The sequence below is a fragment of the Macaca mulatta genome, chromosome 7 (genome assembly GCF_049350105.2).
Source record: "Macaca mulatta isolate MMU2019108-1 chromosome 7, T2T-MMU8v2.0, whole genome shotgun sequence".
Taxonomy (NCBI): Eukaryota; Metazoa; Chordata; class Mammalia; order Primates; family Cercopithecidae; genus Macaca; species Macaca mulatta.
This window is the reverse complement of record NC_133412.1, coordinates 53863359-53882396: the sequence shown is the minus strand read 5'-3', so window position 1 is coordinate 53882396 and position 19038 is coordinate 53863359. Positions and strand designations below refer to the sequence as shown.

Below are 19038 nucleotides of genomic sequence, written 5' to 3'. Positions count from 1 at the left end.
CAGGGAACACCTCCAGTCACCTACCAGTCAGCTGTGTGACTGAGCCAGAGGAGGCGTAACCAGGGCCCCAATAGAACACAGAAAAGGGGCGTGGCCTTCATGCTCCAAGCCCATTGGTCAGTGAGAAAGATAAAAGGGAAAGGAGGCATGGCCAGGCAGCAGTGTGTCCATAGGAACCTGTGGCATCACAAGGGAAGCTGCCCATGCAACTGCTGTCCCCGCCCACTTGGGGCAAGGGGTGGGGCCTGCTTACTCCGGGAGAGGGGACGGGCCAGCTTTTGCTTTAAAACTTTAAAAAATATATATGTTTATATTTATATATTTGTGTGTCAGTGTGTGTGTGTCTACGTGTTCCTCCAGAGCTGTCTTCATTATCCAGCTTCTATGCATGGTCTATGATTTTGGCCTACATTTTTCATCTTCAGATGGAGTACAAGAATTATTAGTATTATCTCTATTGAGACACAAATCCTATAGAAATGTAAAATTCATAGTATGTCTGATGATTCATGTAGCAGACTATATTATCCAACATTCCAATAAGGTAAAATAATCACAAGTAATTCTCTCTTTTAAAACATTTCTCTTATTCTCCTACAATGTTAAGATTTTTTTAAAGCAAGAAACATGTCTAATATCTCTAAAAACACAAAGCTTTTGGGTCGGGTGCAGTGGTTCACCTTAGTTCAGGAGTTCAAGACCAGCCTGGGCAACATGATGAAACCCCGTCCCTACTAAAAATACAAAAATACCCAGGTGTGGTGGTGCGTACCTGTAATCCCAGCTACTCAGGAGGCTGAGGCAGGAGAATCACTTGAACCCAGGAGATAGAAGTTGCAGTGAGCCAAGATCAAGCAACTGCACTCCAGCCTGGGCAACAGAGTGAGACTCCGTCTCAAACTAAACTAAACTAAACCATAAAATAAAATAGAAAAATACCAAACTTTCAATTTAATAAGCACTCAAAACTCTTTACCAGTTTAAAGCAAATACAAGGCCTCCTTTTCTAGAATCACCTGGCCTCTCTAAGCCTTGCAAATGAAACTGATTTTCTCACTTGATCCTTGGCTATGACTTGCAATCATGAAAATCAAGAATTGTGTTATGTCACTGTGTGTTGCTACCTGAATTCCACACTATGCTGGGATCAAGGGTTGAATCTTTCATGATTTGCTCCATAATCTCAGCTTCTTATCCCACACCAAACTAAGCTTTTTTCTAGAGTTCTACCATTTACAGTTAGTAGACAAGAGGGTTCTCAATAATGTAGTCTCTGGACTAGCAGCACCAGCAGAACCTGAGGACTTTTTATAAGTGCAAATTCTTGGGCCCCACCCTGGACCTGGTGAATCAGTAACTCTAGGTTAAGGCTCAGCCATCTGTGCTGCAATAATCCCTCCAGGTGTTCAAGAACCTCTGGCATACAACAGGTAGAAAAACGTGTTTCCTTCTGTAGGTCCAAAGCCAGGGAAACCATATGTTCTGTCTTGATATGAAACAATGACATGCAATTAAAAGACATAAATCTCCCTCCTGCTCCCACCCTCCATCCAATGTGTTCTATTTTTATGAGTTAAATAAGAAAACAAGTGGCAATCAGAGATGCAGTCTAAAAAGTATATTTACAAATGTCAGTTCTCATCCAGCCTGATCTCATACAACACCATTTATACCCTCTTACCTCTCAAGTTTTAAAAACATATCTTCACAATGTAAGTCACAGGCACACTAGCAGTTCCATAATAAAACACCAAGTAGATTGGAATGTCCAAATTTACTAGAGAAGAAAAGTGGAATCAATGGCTATACTTTCAAATTGTAATCAACAGGAAATATAAGTTTTGAATTTTTTTCACCTTCGTACTTCCAAGTTAATAGAATTAAACCAGAATACTCCATTCTTTCACAGCCTCTAGCCAGGCAAAATCTTCCTGTATTGCTTCTCACTTTCAATGGATATAAAGCAGAGTCCTCCTAGGCACATTTTATATACCTGCAAAGATGCAGAACTAAACACTTCCATCTGTTCAATATTCAAACAAAAGACCTGTAAACCCTGGATGGTGAAAGTAATACTTCAGCAGTAGCACCAAAGCCTCAAATATGAAAAGATACCAAGAATGCCACCAGCAAACAAAAGGAGCTCAAGGCCGGGAGCAGTAGTTCACGCTTGTAATTCCAGCACTTTGACAAGCCAAAGTGGGAGGATTACTTGAAGTCAGGTGTTCAAGACCAGCCTGGGCAGCATAGCAAATTCACATCTCTATAAAATTTTTTTAAAATTAGCTGGGCATGGTAGTACACACCTGTAGTCCTAGCTACTTGGGAGGCTGAGGTAGGAAAACTGCTTCAGCTCAGCAGTACGAGGCTGCAGTAGCCATGATCATGCCACTGCAGTCCAGCCTTGGTGACAGAGCAAGACCTAGATAATTACAGTCTGTCCTGCTCCTATTTACATTAAAATCACTAAGTTAAATGCTTTCAATCCACAGGATAAAAATTAAGTGAAATATGACTTTGGAGGTTGGCCAGAAAATAGGCAATGGAGAAACAGGCACTTCCCACAAAAATAAAAATGGCCAATAAGCATATAGAAAAGATTCAAGGCTGGGTGTGGTGGCTCATGCCTTTAATTCTAGCACTTTAGGAGGCCGAAGCGGGTGGATCATCTGAGGTCAGGAGTTTGAGACCAACCTGACAACATGGTGAAACCCTGTCTCTACTAAAAAATACAAAAATTAGCCAGGCACAGTGATGGGCACCTGTAATCCCAGCTACTTGGGATGCTGAGGCAGGAGAATCGCTTGAACCCAGGAGGCAGAGGTTGCAGTGAGCCGAGATCACACTGTTGCACTCCAGCCTGGACAATAGAGCAAGACTCCACCTCAAAAAATAAAAAAAAATAAAAAAAAAATGTTCCAAAGCACTAGAAACGAAACAAATGTAATGAAAACAATGAGATTTTCTGCTTAAATACCAGCAAAGAGGACAAATGGAAGGGGGACACTGGAGCTCCGCCCTTGTTGGTGTGAGTATAAACTGAACCAATTTTTTCTGCAGGATAATTTGAAAATTTCTACTAAAAATCTTAAAACTGTTTTATGTTATTTTCCTCCAGAAATTCTACTTCTATGAATTCAGCCGAAAAATGCTTGCTTGAGTTCATTAAAATATGTATATAAGAAAATTTACTTCAGGGGTGGCAATGATTAACTTAATATACATCAAGCTTTTAAAAATGTTGATGACAAGGATATATTTACTGCCATAGAAATATGCCCAAAACATAGTGACAAAAGACTATATATTATGATTCTACTTTTTAAAATGTTTATATGCATACAAAAGTATAAAAAGCAACAAACCAGAATGTTTTGCATGGCAAAATTAAATACTTTTCTTAATATTTTGTCTTCCAAATTATTACAAAAAGAATGTGATTTTCTTTATAATCAGGGAGAAGTATTGTTTTCATTTCATTATATTTAAATTTCTTTTCTTTTACTTATTTTTTCTCATGTATGTATCACATGTACTCTAGAGAGCTTGAATCCCTACCTCTTGAGTTAAATCAGACCATTTCTGTCTCTGTCAACTTGCCTTTCTTGGACATTTCAAATCAATGGAATTATGCAATACATGCTCTCCTGTCTGGCTTTTATACTTAGCTAACGTTTTTGAGGTTGGTCCATGACATATAATAGGTTTTGGTAATTTGTTCTTTTCATTACTGAGTAGAAGTCCATTGATGGATATACCACATTTTGTCAGCAGAGAGCATTACAAACTTCGATATCAATTTCCTGTGGTCTAAATGAAACCCTTGGACTTACAGGGAAAGCTGCTGTGCATGTCAAAATAACTACTTAGCAGAACCAGCTTTGTCATCAGGAGCCTGAACCGCTGCAGAAAATTTTACCATTTTGCAACTTCCTTTTTACAAGCAACTTTTGTGCTACTACAAATCAGGACTTTTGAAGCATCTGATACATCCATCGAATAAGTATGAGCGTGTGTCTGAGTGGACAAGTGAAACCATCTATGCTATACTGCATATTTTTTCCTGCCCCAGACTGGACCAGGGAATCTCTCAGCTTTCTAGAGTACCCTGTCTCCACTGACAAAGCTGAACAGTATTAAAGACCATACTTCCTTTGTTAGGGAGATTTGGAGGGGAGGCCCAACAGCAAGGGTGGAGAGGAAAAAGAGAGGGGAGCTTGTGGAACAGGAAGCCCCCGGGGTCCGCGCATGGCTCCCCGCTGTTGAGGATGTTGTGGATGGGGAAGTGCTGATGGTGTCCTGAGGCAGCCTAGCACCTCCACTGGGCCCAGAAGGTCTTGACTTTGGACCCTTACCCATGTTCCAGAAGTGTTTAAAAGTTGTTTTTGCTTTTGTTCTTTTCCTAAATAATCATTACTTGGTAGTTAGTTATTAATCTTTCTTTGGGAGGGGGACGGGGCTTTAAAACTGAAGAACATAATTTTCATTAAAATATAAAAAATGGAAAAAAGTTACTTTGTAAACAATTTGCTATACAAACCAAATGGGAGCTATTGAGAATCTCAATAAAATGTTAAATGCATTTGCTGCTGTTAGAAGAAACAAAGAAAAAATTTAGAAGAAATAAAGATAAAAATGCATTTGCTGGCAGTGGTACTGAAAGGAGCTGGGCACATTCCTCAGCCCCGGGCTCAAAACTCCCTGAGCCTAGCACAAACACATCCCATCCTCCCATCCCACCACCATATATCGCTCAAACTCCCTGAGCCCAGTATAAACACCACCTGGAAAGTCTCCGATAAGGAGACAGCCGTTCAAGGTTACTGAAAGCGCAGGAGCCAAAAGAATTTCTTTGTTCCCCTACAACTTTCGGGCTATAAAAAGCAAACGCTCGCATTGTTCGGGGCCCTCTTGTATACTGTGTAAAGGAGGGACCAAGTTCGAACTTGTAGTAAAGATCCTTGCCGCTTGGCTTTGACTCTGGACTCTGGTGGTCTTCTTTGGGGAACAAACAGTCTGGGCATAACATCTGGGGGCTCGTCCGGGATTCCCCAAGCCCACCAGACCCCTGGTCAACGGATCTGCTAGGATCGATCTACTGATAGGTGAGCTGGCTCGTCTCCGTTTGTCTGTCTGTGTCTGTGTGTCTGTTCTGAATCTGAATCTCTGACTCGCGAGGTCTGAAACTGAGGCTGGCACAGTCCTGGCGGACGCGCTATAGGACAGCCAGTGGAGACCGGTGGGAGACGTCCCCTGGCTCTCTTCTGATTTAAATTGCGATCTGAGTTGCCGGAGCGGGTTCGCAATCCGGGCAACAGCCGAATCTGACCCCGGTCCTCGGGTGCGCGCTTGCAGTCTGAATCTGACCCTGGTCCCCGGGTGCGCGCTTGCAGTCTGAATCTGACCCCGGTCCCCGGGTGCGCGCTCGCCGTCTGAATCTGGCCCCGGTCCCCGGGTGCGCGCTCGCCGTCTGAATTGCCCCGGTCCCCGGGTGCGCGCTCGCCGTCTGAATTGCCCCGGTCCCCGGGTGCGCGCTCGCCGTCTGAATTGCCCCGGTCCCCGGGTGCGCGCTCGCCGTCTGAATTGCCCCGGTCCCCGGGTGCGCGCTCGCCGTCTGAATTGCCCCGGTCCCCGGGTGCGCGCTCGCCGTCTGAATTGCCCCGGTCCCCGGGCTCCGGGCTTCCGGCGCGCGCTCGCGGGCCCGGTCCCCGGGCTCCCGGCTTCCGGCGCGTGCTCGCGGCCCCGGTCCCCGGGCTCCGGGCTTCCGGCGCGCCCCCGGGCCCGGTCCCCGGGCTCCCGGCTTCCGGCGCGCGCTCGCGGGCCCGGTCCCCGGGCTCCCGGCTTCCCGCGCGCGCTCGCGGCCCCGGTCCCCGGGCTCCCGGCTCCCGGCGCGCGCTCGCGGGCCCGGTCCCCGGGCTCCCGGCTTCCGGCGCGTGCTCGCGTCCCCGGTCCCCGGGCTCCGGGCTTCCGGCGCGCCCCCGGGCCCGGTCCCCGGGCTCCCGGCTTCCGGCGCGCGCTCGCGGGCCCGGTCCCCGGGCTCCCGGCTTCCCGCGCGCGCTCGCGGCCCCGGTCCCCGGGCTCCCGGCTTCCCGCGCGCGCTCGCGGCCCCGGTCCCCGGGCTCCCGGCTTCCGGCGCGCGCTCGCGGCCCCGGTCCCCGGGCTCCCGGCTTCCGGCGCGCGCTCGCGGCCCCGGTCCCCGGGCTCCCGGCTTCCGGCGCGCGCTCGCGGCCCCGGTCCCCGGGCTCCCGGCTTCCGGCGCGCGCTCGCGGCCCCGGTCCCCGGGCTCCCGGCTTCCGGCGCGCGCTCGCGGCCCCGGTCCCCGGGCTCCCGGCTTCCGGCCCGCGCTCGCGGCCCCGGTCCCCGGGCTCCCGGCTTCCAGCGCGGATTTCCTTTACAGGGATTCCAACCCACATTCCTTTACAAAAAGAGACACAGAAAGTGAGACTGAAAAAAAAAGAAAATAAGTGAGAGAGAGACCATAGAGATGGGAAAAGGAGAAAGTGAGAAGGGAAATCGGAAAGAGAAAGGGGAGAAAACGGCAGACGTGGAGAGTCAGAGAAAGAGACTGAATATAAAGGAGAAAGGACACGGGATGACAGAGAGACAGAGAGAGAAAGCGCGCGCGAATAAGATAGAAACTTAAAGAAAAGACCCTGTAAGTATGTCAATCAAAGATTTAGACAGAAACGGAAAGATTAGAGAAAGAGATAGAGGGACAGAGCAGGCGGAGGGAAGGCGGGCTCGCTGAAAGGGAAAGTAACTTTAAAAGGCTGGGGGGGCCGACGCGAGGGCGCACTTCGCGGACTAGGCCCCCCCCCCCCAGCCGCCTGACTCCACGGTGGCTTTACCCCTTCAGGAAATAAAACCCCCAGATGACACAGGAATCCCCAAGCTCCAGTACTGGCCATTCTCCACCAGTGATCTGTATAACTAAAAGGCTCAGAGTGCTCGGTTTTCAGACAACCCCAAAGATTTACTGGCTTTACTGGATAGTGTCATGTTCACCCACCAGCCCATTTAAGATGATTGTCAGCAGCTCCTCCGAATCTTGTTTACCACGGAGGAGCGAGAGGGAATACAGGTAAAAGCTGGAAAGCTGGTCCCGGGGGACGACGGTCAACCGACTGCTAACCCTGACCTCATAAACGCGACCTTTCCTCTGACCAGGCCGGCGTAGGACTACAACACGGCAGAAGGTAAGGGACGGCTACACCTTTATCGCCAGACTCTAATGGCAGGTCTCCGGGCAGCTGCTCACAAGCCCACTAATTTGGCTAAAGTATATTCTATTCTGCAGGGAAAGACAGAGAGCCCAGCCACCTACTTAGAAAGATTAATGGAAGCTTTTAGACAGTACACCCCCATAGATCCAGAGGCTCCAGGAAGTCAGGCAGCTATTGTAATGTCATTCGTAAATCAGGCAGCCCCAGATATTAAAAGAAAACTCCAGAAATTAGAAGACTTGGAAGGAAAGCGGATTCAAAACCTCCTTCAGATAGCCCAGCAGGTTTATAATAACAGAGATACTCCAGAAAAAAAGGCAATTTAAGGCCACTAAAAAAAAAATGACCAAGGTCCTGGCAGCAGTAGTACAGAAAGAACATCTACAGCCAGAGTACACCCAACCTAGGCGGCCCCCCCAGGCATAATAATCTGAAAAAAGACCAATATGCCTACTGCAAGGAGGCTAGCCACTGGGTAAGAGACTGCCTCGCTACTGCCCAACCTGGACCTGGACGCCCCACTCCACGACTGCACCGAGGTACTAGCTCAGGTGCACGGAGTTCGAGAAGACCTGCAGGATCGCCCACTTCCTGACGCCGACCTCGTCTGGTTCACTGATAAGAGCAGCTTCATGCATCAGGGCCAGAGATACGCTGGAGCGGCAGTAACTTCAGAGACTGAGGTAATCTGGGCGGAACCCCTGCCCCCGGGGACATCGGCCCAGAAGGCCGAACTAATAGTGCTCACCCAAGCTCTTACCTTAGGGGCGGAGAAAAAGCTGACGGTATATACAGACAGCCGATATGCTTTTGCAACAGCGCATATACATGGGGCCATTTACAGGGAGCGGGGGTTACTAACGGCTGAAGGAAAAGAAATAAAAAACAAGCAAGAAATCCTAGCCCTGCTAACAGCCCTATGGAGGCCAGAAAAGTTAGCCATTGTGCATTGCCCAGGGCATCAGAAACTAACTACTCCAACTGCTCAAGGCAACTTTCTAGCGGACCAAACTGCAAGAAAGGTGGCGAAGGCTCCCAGCCAACTCCTTGCACTCCAGCTCCCTGACCCGGGCCCCCGGGACTTGCCATATTTCCCTGATTATTCAGAACAAGATCTCCAGTGGATTGACAAGCTTCCCCTGAAACAGATCCAGAATGGGTGGTGGACTGATACTAATGACCAAACCATCCTACTAGAAAAATTAGGACAACAAATGTTAGAACACATCCACCGAACCACCCACCTGGGCGCTCGGCGGATAATAGACCTGATCAGACGCTCTAAGCTCAAATTCAGACATACAGCCGAGATGGCCAGCAACATCGTGACAAGTTGCAAAGTCTGCCAGCTTAACAACGCCTACCCCCAATCCCAGGCTACAACGGGAACAAGGCTTAGGGGAACCAGGCCCGGTATCTACTGGGAAGTAGATTTTACTGAGATAAAGCCAGGAAAATACGGGTATCGGTACTTACTTGTCTTTGTAGATACTTTTTCAGGGTGGACTGAAGCATTCCCCACCAAGAAAGAAACTGCTCAGGTTGTAGCAAAGAAAATCCTGGAAGATATCCTCCCCAGGTATGGCTTCCCTGTCCAGATAAGGTCAGATAATAGGCCGGCCTTCGTCGCTAAGGTAAGTCAGGATTTGGCTTCCATCCTTGGGGCAAATTGGAAACTACATTGCGCTTACAGGCCCCAGAGTTCAGGACAGGTAAAGAGAATGAATCGGACCTTAAAAGAGACCTTAACTAAATTGACTATAGAGACTGGCGCTAATTGGGTGGTCCTTCTCCCCTACGCTCTGTTCCGGGCCCGTAATACCCCTTACAGACTGGGCCTTACTCCTTATGAAATTATGTATGGCAGACCCCCACCCTTAGTTCCCGGCCTAAAAGATGATCTGCTCAAGTCCGAAACAGAAAATGTCTCTGAACTCTTGTTTTCCCTACAAGCCTTGCAGAAAATTCATCAAGAAATCTGGCCCAAGCTGAAGGAACTATATGAGACCGGTCCCCCGCCGACACCCCATCCGTACCAGCCAGGAGACTGGGTCCTGGTCAAGCGACACCGACAAGAGACCCTAGAACCCAGGTGGAAAGGACCACTCCAGGTACTCCTAACCACACCCACCGCCCTGAAGGTAGAAGGCATCGCATCGTGGATCCACTACACCCACGTCAAGCCAGTGGACCCAACCTCTGATCTTCTGGGACCAATCACGGCGGCGGCTGAAGCACCGGACACGTGGACTGTGGACAGAGCTAGGAACAACCCCTTAAAACTCACCCTGCGCCGGCAGCATAGCTCACTGCAAACATGCAGTTAGATAGTCTAACCCTAATGTTAGTCGCCCTAGTGGCCGCTGGAGAAATCACAAAACCAGCTCATAATCCCTTTGTCTGGAGATTCTGGCTTTATGAAAACCGAACCCACCCTGGGCAACCTCATAAGCCCGGAAAATTATTGGCCAGTGCTGATTGCCCTTCCTCAGGGTGCAACAGCCCAATTCTACTAAATTTTACTGGTTTTCAAATAGCCAAACCTATGACACCAATAATATGCTTTGAGTTTGATCAGACTAAATACAATTGTAAACACTATTGGTGGCACCAAAATGCTGGCTGTCCTTATAACTATTGTAACATCCACAGACCCCGTTATTGGGGAGAGAGAAAACAGTTAGACCCTAAATGGCCCTTCTATCGTAGACGGGATAGAGACTTTCCATATACATGGATAGTTAGAGACCCCTGGAACTCCCGCTGGACCACACCTCAACATGGGGCTGTATACTACTCCCCCTCCTCCACATGGCCTAGCAGTCACCTCTATCTGTGGCGAGGCCTAGTGCAAGTACTGCCCCTGGTCCACGGGAATATCCAACGACAGGAAAACAGACTAACACAAGACTTACGTCCTTTCTCCTGGTTAAAGTTATTACAAGAAGGACTAGAACTTGCTAACCTTACAGGACTTCATAGCCTGTCTGGCTGCTTCCTGTGCGCCACTCTAGGGCGTCCACCGCTAACAGCTGTCCCTCTGCCATGGGGACCCTCTACCTTTGCCCAAGCTAACAACCTCCGAAACCACTCGTATGCTCCTATCCTGAACGTGCCCCTATACCTAAACCCCAGTCAGGAGAAGTTTCCCTACTGTTTCTCAGGAACCAATTCCAGCCTCTGCAGCATCACTGCAACGCCCCCTAATATCACCTTAAGGGCTCCATCAGGCATATTCTTCTGGTGTAATGGAACCTTATCTAAGAACCTACCTAATCCTTCTGTTAATAACCTACTATGTCTCCCTGTCACATTAGTTCCCCGGTTGACTCTACTAACTGCTGGCGAGTTCCTAGGGTATACCGGTAACTGGACTAGTGCTGTTATTCACCCAGACCCTAGACCAAGACCTGCACGAGCCATATTTCTCCCCCTCATTGCAGGAATCTCCCTCACCGCATCCTTCATTGCGGCCGGACTGGCGGGGGGAGCCCTAGGTCACACCCTCATAAAAAGTAACAAGTTATACCAACAATTTGCCGTTGCTATGGAGGAGTCGGCTGAGTCCCTTGCCTCCCTTCAGCGGCAGCTCACGTCCCTAGCTCAGGTAACCTTGCAAAACCGGAGGGCCCTAGACCTACTCACTGCAGAAAAAGGTGGTACATGTATATTTCTAAAAGAAGACTGTTGTTTCTACATAAATGAATCAGGACTTGTAGAGGACCGGGTCCAACAGTTACGCAAGTTAAGCACTGAAGTAAAAACACGGCAGTTTGCTTCAGCTGCAGACCAATGGTGGAATTCCTCTATGTTTTCTCTATTAGCCCCCTTCCTTGGACCCCTGCTAAGTCTACTATTTCTGCTTACCGTAGGACCTTGTGTTGTTAACAGAATTTTACAATTTGTTAGGAAGAGATTTGACACCGTACAACTCATGGTCCTCAGAGCCCAATACCAACCTGTAAACGCTGAAACAGAATCAGATCTATAAGACCCAAGATTGGCTCTAAAGATACCTGAAAAGAAGGGGAAAATGAAAGGAGCTGGGCACATTCCTCAGCCCCGGGCTCAAAACTCCCTGAGCCTAGCACAAACACATCCCATCCTCCCATCCCACCACCATATATCGCTCAAACTCCCTGAGCCCAGTATAAACACCACCTGGAAAGTCTCCGATAAGGAGACAGCCGTTCAAGGTTACTGAAAGCGCAGGAGCCAAAAGAATTTCTTTGTTCCCCTACAACTTTCGGGCTATAAAAAGCAAACGCTCGCATTGTTCGGGGCCCTCTTGTATACTGTGTAAAGGAGGGACCAAGTTCGAACTTGTAGTAAAGATCCTTGCCGCTTGGCTTTGACTCTGGACTCTGGTGGTCTTCTTTGGGGAACAAACAGTCTGGGCATAACAGTACCATTTGCCTAAGGTTGGGTCACTGTGTCATCATACTGTGGTGGGGGGTATGTGTCGTGTATATGTGTGAAACTTTTCATCTCAGGGTAGGTCATAATCTTAGCTGCAGTTTTCCTTCCAAATAGGGTTACAAAGTAGTAAAACATGGACTTGGAAGTGACAGACCTGAGTGAATCAGCACAGCTTAAAGAAAAATCCAATAAAACTAACTTTTAACAATCCTGAGGTTGGTTTTTGAAACAGGTACAATTATTTACTCTAAGCATCTGGTTATGATCTTGAGTCAATAATACATACTGTCGTGACCCTATTTTTTTTTAATGGAAATAGACGTTTCATCCAGAAAACCCCGAAACACTGACTTTTTTTTTTTTTAAGACAGGGTGTCACTCTGTTGCCCAAGCTGGAGTGAAGTGATGGATCTCAGTTCACTGCAGCTGGCCTCCCACCTCAGCCTCCCAAGTAGCTGGGACCACAGGCACCACCGCGCCCGGCTAATTTATTGTATTTTTTGCACAGATAGGATTTTGCCATGTTGCCCAGGGTGGTCTCAAACTTCTAGACTCAAGTGGTTCACCCACTTCAGCCTCCCAAAGTGCTGTGACTACAGGCATGAGCCACTGTGCCTAGCCTGCAGTGACTTTTTAAAACTTAAGTTCAAGCATCTCTTCTTAACTCCTTTAATTGGAGGTATCTCTTCTCTCATTCTCATCTTTGGTGTTTTCCCAGAGTTCACTGCTGACTGGATGTACAACATACATTTCAAAGTCAAGGCTGCCTGCAGTGGCTCGTGCCTATAATCGCAGCACTTTGGGAGTCCAAGGCAGGAAGATTGCTTGAGTCCAGGAGTTCGAGATCAGCCTGACCAACAGGCAGAAACCCCATCTCTACTAAAAATACAAAAATTAACCAGGTGTGGTGGTACATGCCTGTAATCCCAGCTACTCAGGAGGCTGAGGCAGGAGAATCGCTTGAACACAGGAGGTAGAGGTTGCAGTGAGTCGAGATCGTGCCATCACACTCCAGCCTGGGCAACAAGAATGAAACTCCATCTCAAAACAAACAAACAAACAAACAAAACAAAACAAAACACAGAAACAAGAACAACTTTCTCGTGGAATAGTCTATGTGTGCCACCTACTTAACCTACTGAACGAAACCCAGATCCTTTCTTATCCTCCCAGTGTGGCACTCTTTCAAGGTTCAGACTATCCAGAAATAAAAGGACTGGAAATAGCAAAGGCTATGCATTTGTGTAGTTTGAGTCTGAGGATGTTGCCAAGATAGTTGCTGAAACAATGAACAACTACGTGTTTGGTGAAAGACTTTTGGAGACTCATTTTATGCCACCAGAAAAAGTACAGAAAGAACTCTTTCAAGACTGGAATATTCCATTTAAGCAGCCATCATATCCATCAGTCACACGTATCATCAGAATCGGCACTTACACAAAAGCTATGGATGGAGGAGCGATTTAAAAGGAAAGAAGGATTACTCAGGAAGAAATTAGCTTAAGAAGGAAATGATTATGATGTTCCTTCTTTGATTTTACAGAAAATGGAAAGTATTTCAAAAACAAATCATCAGACATCTACAAAAGGCCAGGTTTTATGTAAGAAGAAGAAAAAGAAAAAAAAAAAAGAAGAAGAAAAAGGTTTTAGGTACTCCTGAGAAGACTGTGGATACCCAGGGGCCCACACCGGTTTGTACATCAACGTTTTTGGAGAGATGAAAATCTGAAGTGGCTGAAATGAATGATGATGAAGATAATGAAATAGTTTTCAAACAGCCCATATCCTGTGAGACTCAAACACCTACACGTTCACAGAAGAAAAAAAAAAAGATGAAGAAAAAGCAATCCGTGATTTTCAATGTATTATATATAAGATTTCTTCTGAAAAAATATTTTTATGAGAAAAATACAAAAAATTAGCTGGGCATGGTGGCTCATGCCTGTAGTCCCAGCTACTCGGGAGGCTTAACGGGAAGGATTACCTGAGCCCAGGAAGTTGAGGCTACAGTGAGCTGTGACCAAGCCACTGCTCTCCAGCCAAGTCAAGTCATTACATTTATCTTAGCCTATTCTAGGCTGACTTAAGTGAGATTTGTACTAAGAATACAATAGGCTACCTCACAGACATCTAAGTACAGAACTCAAAATAGGACCACACCATGGAACGGCTGGGGTGGGAAGTGATTTTCCTCTCCTGCATGCCTTCACTCTGGACTTCCACTCCATGCTTGTGCTCTGCTCTGCGGATGAACATTCGGCATGTGCTCCAGGCTCCTCCAGCCTCTGAGGCTTTGGCTTGCCCTGGCAGTACCCCTGGTCCCAGTGTTACTGGACCATATAGATGCTCCTCTGCAAAAAATCTATCGAACACTCTCTGTGTCATTTCCAATGAGCAGGAGAGAGAATCTGATCTGCCTAGCAGTGAGGGTGGGAGTTCCCTAGTTGTCCCTGGATTTGTAGTGCTGCCCTATTCAGAGACTCGAGGAGGGGCCAGATATCCAAAAAGAGGGTGTGAGTAGGGCATCAGTAATACAGTCTACTTCTACTAGAAAGTATAAAGTAGAGGCGGTGGCTCACACCTATAATCCCAGCACTTTAGGAGGCTGAGGCAGGTGGATCACTTGAGCTCAGGAGTTCAAGACCAGACTGGGAAACATAGAAAAACTCCATCTCTACTAAACATACAAAAAATTAGCTGGGTATGGTGGCACATACCTGTAGTCCCAGGTACTTAGGAGGCTGGGGTGGGAGCATTGCTTGAGCCCAGGAAGTAAGAGGCTGCAGTGAGCCAAGATCATGATGCCACTGCACTCCAGCCTGGGCGACAGAGTGAGACCCTGTCTCAAAAAAAAGAAAAGAAAAAAAAGTATAAAGTGGAAGCATCTGTATGCATGATTGAAGTCATGCTTTCCATCTATTTTTTCCACCTTCCCTTTTTTCTCTCTAAAACATTGTATCTTAAGCTTTTTCCTATGTTATCAAGTACTCATAAGCATTATTTGAATGGTTGTATCAGAATCCATTATCTGGACTCATTGTCATTTAGCCATCTGCAGTTGCTGGAGATACTGCCCTTTCTGCCACACTCAGTCACCCTTCTGACCTTGCTGTGTCCAGTTATCTACTAATACACACACTGGTCATTTAGGACTTAAAGTTAAGAATAGTTATCATGGTTTCTAACACTTCAAAAAGAATGTATCTTCCTAAAAATAGAATGGCTTGGAGTTTATACTATTAAAGCAAAATAGACAAATCGATGATGAAATTACTGTTTTACTTTCTTCTTGTGTCTATTTTCACTTCTCTGTCATTTTGATGGATACAGTTTCATTTGGAAGGATTTTTATTTCAAAACAGAAACAGTATATGACATGAGAATGGGAACTCTGAAAGGTTCAACTTTCTAGTTTACTAAGTTTGTCACAAAAGCTACTGATAGTCAATCATGATTGGCCTGTATTGAAAGTGAGTTCACATTATGTAAATCTTAAGCACTATACTTTCTATCAGATATAGAAAAATAGGTGGTGTGTTTGGAAAGGTATTCGGCTAGGAGTCAGGAAGCTTGACTGTTAGTCCCAGTCCTGCTTCTTCAGCTGAGCGCCTGTAGGTAATAACTCAGCAGCTATTTCTTAAATACCTAATGAATTTCAGGCTTTGTAGTTGGTCTGGGAATATAGACATAGATACTGCATTCATGATTCTCCAAGGCTCCCTTCCTCACCCAGCTCACAGTGAGCTTTCTTATGCATTGTGTAAATCTGTCTCCTAACAGTCCCCTACTGTGTCTCCAACCTGCTTCCCAGGGCAGTTGTGAGGATCAAATGAGGGAGACTATGTGTGAAAGCAAATTGAAAATGATTTTAAAATGCAATAAAAATATGATCCATGGAAAATTATATAAAGATCCTTAGAATTTTAAATAAACAGTACATTAGGCTGGGCACTGTGGCTCACACCTGTAATCCCAGCACTTTGGGAGGTCAAGACGGGCAGATCATGAGGTCATGAGATCGAGACCATCCTGGCCAGCATGGTGAAACCCCGTCTCTACTAAAAACACAAAAATTAGCTGGGCATGGTGGTGCGTGCCTGTAATTCCAGCTACTCAGGAGGCTGAAGCAGGAGAATCACTTGAACCAAGGAGTCAGAGGTTGTGGTAAGCCATCACGCACTGCACTCCAGCCTGGGTGCAACAAAACAACAACAAAATTACATTAACCTGAATTTTCTATGGTTTTGATTTTAAATAGATATGAAAATTTCACAATGGACCACTGATATGGTTGAAAATCTTGGCTTGGTTATTCTCCAAGAAAATGATACAGTGGTTTGTATGATTAATTTTCTAAAATTGCTAGCCAAAAGAAACCAAAGCCTTTTTTGAGTCGAATGACTGGATCAAAGGAGCGTTGAACCGTATAACGGAGAAATGTTTTCTGTGTTCACTAACAGCTTGCCTTTGTTTGATTCCAGCTGCAGCATATCATGAGTGATGACGTCTGTGAGCAGGTGACTGACCTATACCTGGCAGAAAATAATAATGGGGCCACCAGAGGCCAGCCAAACACACAGAACTCAAGGAGCCTCCTGGAGTCAATGTATCAGCAGAAAGTTGAGCAGCTAATGTCAGATAAGAATTGCTTTAAGGTGAGAGTGGCTCAGGTAGTCAAATTCCTTGCTGGTGACAATGTAAGTTGTTAGGATTCTCTGAACCAGAAGTTAAAGCCAGGGTACTCTGACCCCATGATTCTACTCCTGGAACTTTTTAGAGTTCTCAATGAGTTCACCAGAGAAATACAAAGTGGTAAGTAACTATCTTCCTGGACAATATACTTTGTTTCTTTCTTCCTTTTTTTTTTTTCAAAAAAACAAACACAAAAACAAAAAAACTAGTTATGTATGATTTTTACAATTTTGTATTCTTTTTCTCTGAACATTTATCATAGTACACTTTGTAAATACTATTGTTAGAAAAATGTTGGTGCATGAAATCTATGGTCATGGTCATTACAGAAAAGAAAACAGGCCTGGCACACATGGTTCACACTTGTAATCCCAGCACTCTGGGAGGCCGAGGTGGGCGGATCACTTAAGACCAGCTTGAGCAACATAGCAAAACCCCATCTTTGCAAAAAATACAAGAATCCAAAAATTAGCCAGGTATGGTGGCATGTGCCTGTAGTACCAGCTACTCAGGAGACTGAGGTGGGAGGATGGCTTAAGCCTGTGAGGTCAAGACTGCAGTGATCCCTGATCGGGTCACTGCACTCCAGCCTGGGTGACAGAGCAAGACCCTATGTCCAAAAAATAAAAGAAAAAAAATGCAGATAACCAAAACAAGTCATCTTAGAATTCTTTCCTGAAATTAATATTGATTACATTTCTAGACTTTTCTATGTTTGAGTATATATTTTGAAAAAGTTTATACTGGACAAATGGTTTTTAACTTTTTTTTGAGACAGGGTCATGCTCTGTTGCACAGGCTGGAGTGCAGTGGTGAGATCACGGCTCACTGCAACCTCTGCCTCTTGGGTTCAAGTGATCATCATGCCTCAGCCACCCTAGTAGCTGGAATTACAAGCATGTGCCACCACACTGGCTAATTTGTATATTTTTAGTAGGGCTGCAATCCCTGTGTGTCTCTGGGCCAGCAGGCTCTTCCCCTCTGTAAACCTCAATGTTCCCCTTCTACAGAATGGGCAGAATTTCCTTCAGACAATACTTGCTCATCTGTTGGGTCCATAGAGAGGAATGGGGCATAGAGCTTTAGCAAGGAGCTGGACAGAGGCCAGAAGCAGTCAAGATCAGAGGAATGAGAGGGTCCCATCACCTCCCTGATTGCCCAGGACCTCACTGAGTCCTCACATGCATGCCAAGATCTGTCCCACCAAGTCAGGAGCAAAAACCCTCAGCTCTGTCCCAGTACCGGGGCTGTAAGAAACCCATATCTCCTCTTGGGGCCTCCTGATAGGATGACTTCTCCCAGCTCGTGCCATCCAAACAGGGAGAGCTGGTCCACGCCCAAGTTAGGAGAGCGCAGGGCAAATCAGTCCCCTCCAGCCACACACAGCCTGAAGCTGCTCTCCAAGGACCCCTCAGTCACAGAAGGTGCTGGTCCTCCTACAGTGCTGCCCCACACCCACCACCGCAGCCTCCTGGGGGTAGAGTCAGGGGTGCCCTCCTTCGGGCTCTGCCCTCACACCCACTCCTACACAACTACTCTCCCTGTCGGCCGCCCCAGAGACCAGATTGGTTTGGGCCTCCACCTCAACAGGTCCGAACCACCATCTCTTCTGCTCCCCAGAAGGCCAGCTCCCGGCAGACAGGCAGTGTTCCCTCTTCATTCCACAACACAGAGGGCCCATCACAACCCTCTCAGCAGATGGTAGAGCTCCCCAAGCATCCTCTTAAAGAGGCTTCACCTTTGATGGCCACAAGCCCCAACACGACCTCCTCCCAGGGAGTGAATATGGACAAAATAAAACATAAAAGCAGCATCTATTAAATTACCAGCAACATTTCCTACTAGGATTAACTCTCGGAGTGAGCAGTGTATTCCATTAGATGGATCAGCGCAGGGGTTAGCAAGCGTTTTCTGTACAGGGCCAGAAGGAAACTCTTTAAGGCTCTGCAGACCACTGGCTTTTAGTCACCACCTACTCAAACCCTCCCCTGTAGCAAGAAATCAGCCCTAGGCAAGATGTCAACAATTGAGTGTGGCCACATTCCCGGGAAACTTTCTTTATGGACATGGAAGTTTGCTTGTCACGTACTTCTCATGTGTCACAAGATACTATTCTACTTTCCATGTTTTCTACCATTTAAACATATAAAACCCATTCTTTGCTCATGGGCCACATAAAAACAGGCAGCAAGAAATTTGACCGTTAGACCAGCAGTGGCTGACCCCTGGATGGAGTATTAGAGCTTGGGTGCGCGCCCCACCCCAGGGCTTCCAGGAGAGGGAGAGCAGGCTGATGCCGCCTCCACCCCCATCGCTCTAGGAGAGGAGGCAGAGCTGGTGCTGTATGAAGTTTGGCTGCAGATCCTGGGCCAGCCCTACACCAAGGCCTTGGAGGACAAAACCAGCCCTGAGTTCTGGGCACTTCAGGGGAGCTGACCAGATGGGTGAAGTGGGGGGATCGGGGAAGAGGCCTCAGGAAGATGGGGGATGACTGGACAAGGCTCTGGTAGAGCTGTGACCCTCTCCATCCTCTCCTGACACCCCAGCTGACCCTCGTCCTCAGACCTCTGCCGAACTTTGACCAAGTGGTGGTGGAGGAATTGCAGTGGGTCTGGGGTGGCCCTGGGTGACCCAGGGCTCAGACCTGGGTTCTGGGGTTGAGGGCAGGAGGCTGGAAGAGATGACCACCCTTAGGCCCCCCAGG

General features: G+C 47.1%; 1 pseudogene; it reads left to right on the top strand.

Moving 5' to 3' along the window:
* The first annotated feature begins 12856 nt into the window (after positions 1-12856).
* On the top strand, positions 12857-18770 carry LOC100430792 (MKI67 FHA domain-interacting nucleolar phosphoprotein-like; annotated as a pseudogene).
* The last annotated feature ends 268 nt before the right edge of the window (positions 18771-19038 follow it).